Source organism: Diprion similis, chromosome 8 (assembly GCF_021155765.1).
Source record: "Diprion similis isolate iyDipSimi1 chromosome 8, iyDipSimi1.1, whole genome shotgun sequence".
NCBI lineage: Eukaryota > Metazoa > Arthropoda > Insecta > Hymenoptera > Diprionidae > Diprion > Diprion similis.
This window is the reverse complement of record NC_060112.1, coordinates 3,979,977-3,986,803: the sequence shown is the minus strand read 5'-3', so window position 1 is coordinate 3,986,803 and position 6,827 is coordinate 3,979,977. Positions and strand designations below refer to the sequence as shown.

The 6,827-nt window shown below is 35.6% G+C and overlaps 1 protein-coding gene across 1 annotated transcript in view; it reads left to right on the top strand.

Moving 5' to 3' along the window:
- Positions 1–1,270: 1,270 nt before the first annotated feature.
- Positions 1,271–6,827, top strand: part of LOC124409982 (poly(rC)-binding protein 3) — a 107,896-nt gene continuing 102,339 nt past the window's right edge. The window contains exon 1 of the mRNA XM_046888009.1: positions 1,271–1,367. The gene's annotated coding sequence lies outside the window, so the exon portion shown is untranslated. The remainder of the gene's footprint in view (positions 1,368–6,827) is intronic.

The following is a 6,827-nucleotide window of genomic DNA, read 5'->3' as shown; positions in this document are numbered from 1 at the left end:
GTATGGAATTCATGAAATAAATTAAAAGTTAAATTTTTCATCTTCAGATCGCCTGGATAAGTATAAGTATAAGGTGATTTTGGGTGAAAATCTATTTTTTACGTGTTAAGTGTTCGTAAAAAAGTTAGTTCCATGAGTTTTTAATAGATGTCGGTGTGAGTAAATCTATTGCCATCTGTATTAAGCATCTACCACCAGACTCAAACATCCTTTGTTACCTAGGGACTGTGTGAGTATTAAATACATGGCGCCTTGTTTCAATTTCAAACGTTTCCACGACGCCATAATTTATTCCACGTCACACGTGTTTCACAGATATACAACACGAACAACGCGTGTCTTTAGTTTTTTGCCTATCATTATTTTGAGCTGAGCCACAGCAACCACAGCTTGGCCGGGATTGCTAGTTTGCTTTATCTTATCGATTAAAAAAGATTTTGGCATGAATTTTTTCTTGCACCGACATGAAATTATCTCACTAGTAGCAAGAAAATATATCATAAGATAGCCAAACTAAAAAAATTTTAAAAATACTAAAGAATATTAGTTACAACTGGGTAAATAATTTTCCTCTTCTACCCAAGACAATATTTTTTATCTATCTCAAGAGATGAAAATTCAATAATCACGGAACGTGTAGTAGCCAGAACTAGAAATTACTCTCGGTGCAGCATCACGCCGAAATCCCATCTACGGGTTCTACCCTTGGTATAAGGCTTGCTCGCTATAAATAGTTATTTAAATGGACTTTAAGAGTGCCGGCCAACAAACGGTGTATCAGAATATAGCTCAGTTGGCTGGTCACGGCTCGCGGTCGGATCTCCGCTGATTGGAGGATTATTTGGCACAGTGTCCAAAATAGTCCCCTGCACCTCGCCCTCGGAAATTTGCTCTCTCTTCACTCTCTCTCTCTCTTTTTCTCCCTCTCTTACTATTTATCCTCTATCCGTCCATCTATCTATCTATCGTTCCGTCTCTCTTTCTTTACGAGCAATTGTGTCTCGCTATCTCTCTCTATCTCTATGTTTCTTTTCTCTCGCTTTGATTTTTCCCTTCTTTCATCTCATCTCTAAAGTTGGCCTTTACTAATGACTCATTGTCCACTGTTTCATCTCAACTTCTTCGTCGTACCGGGAGTAAATATTTCAAAGCTAACCTATTTCCAGTGCTAATTCGTCTCTTTCGAAACTCGTCGATTTCGCAAAATCGTCAAGTCTGCAATTACCTCGCGTTCAAAACAAAAGCCCCTGTTTTCAAAACGCTGTGAAATTATACTCTGTGAAATAAATATTATCAGTGCAGACCAACCTCGGTCTTTAAGGTCAATTCAAGCTGGAGCTGGGAAAGAGGAATTTTCAATTGCGAAGGTAAGGAAAATACGAATACGATTCACTTTATTCATTTCGACTTACAAACTCACCATGAACAAATTCAAGCACCTTTTTTTTACTTGGATTTTGGCTTAATTTACAAATTCAATCAAACAATACAGGTAAAATCAATTGTTTTTTTATTACCATTATATACATTTCATCTGATTGAAAAAATACCTACGAATAGATGGGGAAAAAAGATGATGAATTTTGTAAGAGTCTTATATCTTGACAACCAACGATTCGATTCAATTGGAATTTATTTTACTCAAGAGTACGTGGATCGAGCTTTATTGACATATATTTTTTAATCATAATCAATCAATCAACAGAAAGCATTGTTATTGAAAATAACGTCAATAATCTCGTTAAGTGACACGTTTTGCAGTGAGTGGGATATTCACAAAACGTTTAAACAAAACTTTAAATTTCTAGATAGTACTGTCAAATGTTTTATCGAATTTTTTCACGATTCCACTTCTCCTTAATCATAATAACTTTTGTTAGGTAAATAAAGAAGTAATAAACCGAATTGCGCTTCATTTTGGTGGAAAAAAAGAATACTATCTCCAAATCTGAAGCAAATTAGTTTCGTCGTTATCGAGGTATCGTGGATAGTGCAAAACATGTCACTAAGCAACATAGTTCGCGTTACTGTCAGTAAGAATGCTTCCTGCAATAATTTATTTAAACAAGAAACTCATTAAAATAAAACTCGTTCTACACATTCTTAACTAAACCTAACGTTAATCGAATTTCATAATCGGTTGTCGACACAAAATTTCTCAGATTCCACCCACTTTTTCAGCCGACGTTTTGCATAGTGTACCCTTAAACTTTTCTGAGATTTTCATTTGTATTATTTTTTATGTTCGCGACAGGATAAAATCTTCCGTATTATGGAAAAGACTGGATTTTCTTTCCGGTTCGTTTCTCATTCATAAATTCAAATAATTATGAAAACCAAGAGAGTTGCCAATCTTTTTGAAAAGCGTGCCACGCTCTGCTGTTTACCCCCAGAAATGTCAGATTATCTGGGCGGGGGGAGGGAAACGCGGGGATTCAAACTGCCGGTGAATTAGCCCGCGAGCTTTCAAAATCCATAAGATTCAATCAAGCCGGGACAATGGAACCCTGACCTCGCAGCAATTATCATCAACAGATGCTATGTTTGATTTATTCGCCTCTCCGCACACACGACGCTTCAGGACTCGGTAAACACGTAACTCAATCTGGCTACGTCCCGCATCGTATTTACGATTCCATATACAGATACACGACACACTACATAAACCATGAAAGGAATTATTTACTAATTTCAACCAGCCGCCTAGCTATGCATGCAAATTCTTGACTGCATTCGCAAAAACTGAACTCCGAAATGCTTTTATCATAAATAATATAGTTTCGATACGTGCAGATCACTTTGTTTCCGTTATATCAGTACCTAGGATAAGGTATATTTTTTTTATGGTGCAGTATTCATTGGATGAATATTGAATTTTGATTTATTTTTATTCCTTAACAACGCAGCTGCATACTTGACTTCAGATTAATGCACAATTGTTGCAGAAATTTATTTCCACTTGTTCAGTTCATTTGGAAAGTTCACAAAATTTTAGAGAAATTATGCGGACGTTTTCCAAAAATTTTTTAATCCAAAGTTAACTGTTTTTTCAGTTTAACTTTATAATTTTCAAACTTTTATACGTAATCAAATGTCAATGGTATTGACATGCACCGTAATAAGTTTTTTTTGTTTCTATTCTTACTAACGTAATTTTATCAAAACGTATCCAGCTATTGCGTTTCAAAGCTAGATTGGTTTATTTCTAGTTCATTCTACTTGAATTACTTAAATTCGAGAACAAATAAGCGATGTACTTTTTTTCCCTCAATCTAAATTTATTGTCGACTATTACATTTTGGAAACGATAACGGCGGTCCAGTAGAAAAAAAGGAAGATGAAGCCAAATTGATCAATCGAATACATTTTTTAACTAATGATTGATCAATCAATCAAATTTTCCATTGATTGGGCAAGAATTCATTTTATATTCAACACTTTTAAAATAATCGAACCATTAAGTGTTTGATACTCATTCAGTTTACGGTACAAAATGGGATATAAAATCAAATGCAGTGATAAAATAAAAATTCATCACATTAAAGCAAAACTGCACTGATTTTAATCTAAAAAGAAAAAAATAATTAAAACAAGAAATAAGCTCCACAGTCGAGTTGAGCGAATCAATTAGCCAATATGAAATCGGATTATTTTTTTCATTCACTTAGCGGTCCATTATCATATTCTCTAATAATTTGGCTAATTGCTATACGCATACATCCACGGCACGTACTTATAATTCAACGGATCTGCAGATGGGGATATAATGCAGACGTATGGCGGTGAGGGGGGATGGAAAAGAGGGCGGTAGAAATAGACGCAAGAGTTCAGCGCTGCAGGGTTTGGGGTTGGTGGATGCACGCGTTTCACGGTGTGTATCAGTGAAAGCCTCGAGGTTTGCAAGTGTGCTGAACGAAGGATAACGAAAGGCGGGTAGAGAACGGCTCTCACGGAAGCTGCGCGGACGATCAATACACCACGTGGTGTCACACGTCAGTCTCCCAACGCGACGTTGGCAGGCCTTCTGTTTCACTCGAACCCATATGGCTCGTAGCTCCGTATAGTAAAATATGCGCCGAGATGAAGCGAGGAACTTGCGACAGGCTGACGTGGCGACCGTTTGCGCATGCGCCTGCGCATTCAAACACTATTGGTCGGTGGGATCCTGCGTAAGCAGTGGTGCCAACTCGACTCGAAACGGGGCGTGAAGTCTCAAACTCTTCCGCGATGAGTGATAGATAGTCATTAGGCATCGGTCAGTTGACTGCAAAGGTTTGTCGAGCTTTGCCGAATCGCGACATCAAGTATTACTCAGATCTGCTTGACCTAAGGAATGCGCATTGCTTACGTAAATTTAATAAACCCCGTTTGACAGCTGATGTTAATTAAGGTGGCAAACCTGCAGAAAAATCCGACGAAGCTTGCGCATGCGCAGCAAAATCTGCTGACTTTTTTATGCAGACGTTTGTTTCGAACAATCTATTAGCTTCTGCAATAGATCTATTTCAATTCAATCTAGATGCGATATACTACAAATTAATTGTTTAAAAATTTTTATTAGGAAATGTTTGGCAAAAATTAATCGTTTCTTTGAATAAATTGGAAGTTATTACTCGTCGATTATGAAAAACTTCAACTTTAATAAACCTTACAATCGAAACGATCGTGTCTCCTGCAAACAAAGCAGATCACCTACAGTCTTTCTTATTCCTTCTATTTTCACTTCATGTTCGTGTTTTTTGGTACCTCAAGATTTATTCGAACGACAATTTAAAGCCCCATTCAATAAACTCTTTTTCATCCCTTCTTACGCAATGTATCAAATATTCTTTGAATTGAGGGATAAATTTCTCTCACACAATATAATTTGCATGTCACAATATGACGGCAATAAAACTCACGAGCAGATCATTTTTTACGTAGGTAACACATGCATATATATATGTTATTTATATATATATATATATATATATATATATATATATATATATATATGTCTAAAAGTCACCGGTATAACAGGTGCCAGCGTGCCAAGACGATATAGAATGGTATACATGTCATTACACTGTCAACATCGTCGCGGGCTCGAATTTTCATCACCTACACACCGCGAATACGGGTGACAAAATTTTCCGCCACCATGTACCAGCAATCCATCAGGAATCTCCATCCCTTACTGCAGATTCTCGCGGTGATGAAATTCTATTTCAATTTTTTTTCCGGGCTATTTTATTTATTGTCGTGTATTTTTATTCTTTTAAATTAGGCATACGAAAATCCTTTACATAATTTGAATTTTATTTCATTGTCAACCGATTTTTCTTTATCGCATTCTAAGTTTCAAATTATTTTTTCTTCTCCCAATTTTTCCGCTAATTAATACGTTCGGATGTTTTAATTGTTACTACATTCTAGAATAAATCTATTCTAGAATATAATATGATCGATAAACTTTGACACGAAGATTTTCTCAGGTATTGAGTTGGCAAAAATCGATGTATAATTTTGGGAACGACGGTCCAGAAAGGAAGATTGTGACGACACAGAAGGACTGCAACGGATGGAGGTAAGGAGTGTTGCAGTTTTTTTTTTTTTGTTTTTTTTTACAAGCAAAACATGGTGCTGTAACTTTTTTTCTTACATTGATTACCTAGTTTTACGAATTAAAATTTTATTTTTTATTTTTACAAATACTTGAGACTGAAATGAAATTTTTATTTTCTGAAATAAAAAAAGCAATTTCCTCGACGGCGCTCGTTTTGGTTACGTCGGTTTTGAGAACAGCTTTATACACGCTACGGTGCATATATTCGAATCCGAGTCAATATTGCCTTCCATTCGAAAGCCCGGCATGGCAGTTAGGTACACATGTAACGTCTAAGGTACTGCTGATGAAATCAAATCACTCCACGAAATCGACGGCTGTCCCAAAAATACACGTGAATTTAATCTTCGCTGAAAACACTCGTGATCTTGGTGAATTGACGGAATCCTCCCGGAAATATCAAGCTTAGTAAAATGATGCCTTGCCTCAAAAAAAGCAAAAGATTAAATTAAATTGCGCGTTTTTGAGGTGGTTGGAAATTCTTTATGTTCAAACTTTTTATTTTTAAGTTTCTAGAGAAATATAGAGGAACGAAAATTGTGCGGATCCCTAATATAATGAGATTTAAGAATCTGAAAACAAATCATACGCATGTGTTGGGGCCGCGGAGTAAAACGCAATCGATGAGGTTTAAAATACTCAATCTATGGAATTTCAAAATATAGCAAGTCGAAAAAGAGAAAAATCGAAGCACACAGAAAGATGAAATTATACAGGAAGTAAAATTTCTTGTTGTAATTAGTCGCAGAGTCCTAAGATATTTACATTTTTTACCATAACAATGTTTTTCGCAAAAACAATTTTTCTGACAAGTTTTCTCAAACGAGGAAAATTAATCTTCTAAACTTTTCTACGGAATTGTGAAAAATAATTTTTCCATTTAAAAAAGGTAAAGAAAATCGGTTTTTCAAATGCTGTTGAAAATATAATAAAATGAATTACACATTTTTTCATAAGTAAACTCTGCGTAACGTTCATATTTTATAGACGTAATTATCCACATTCTGCCTCATCCACAATATTTCGATATACTTTTTATACATTTTGAACTTCTTCAAATCAGATTTTTCGCCTTTTAAAGTCTCAATCTTACAACCTTTCTCCAGCTCTTGTATCCATTTTACTTTTAGGCTGACCAGTCGATATCAAATCATTATGGTCGTATTTTTTATGAGCTTAATTTTTTTATTTTACTCTACGCATCAAAAGCAGCTCTCATGAT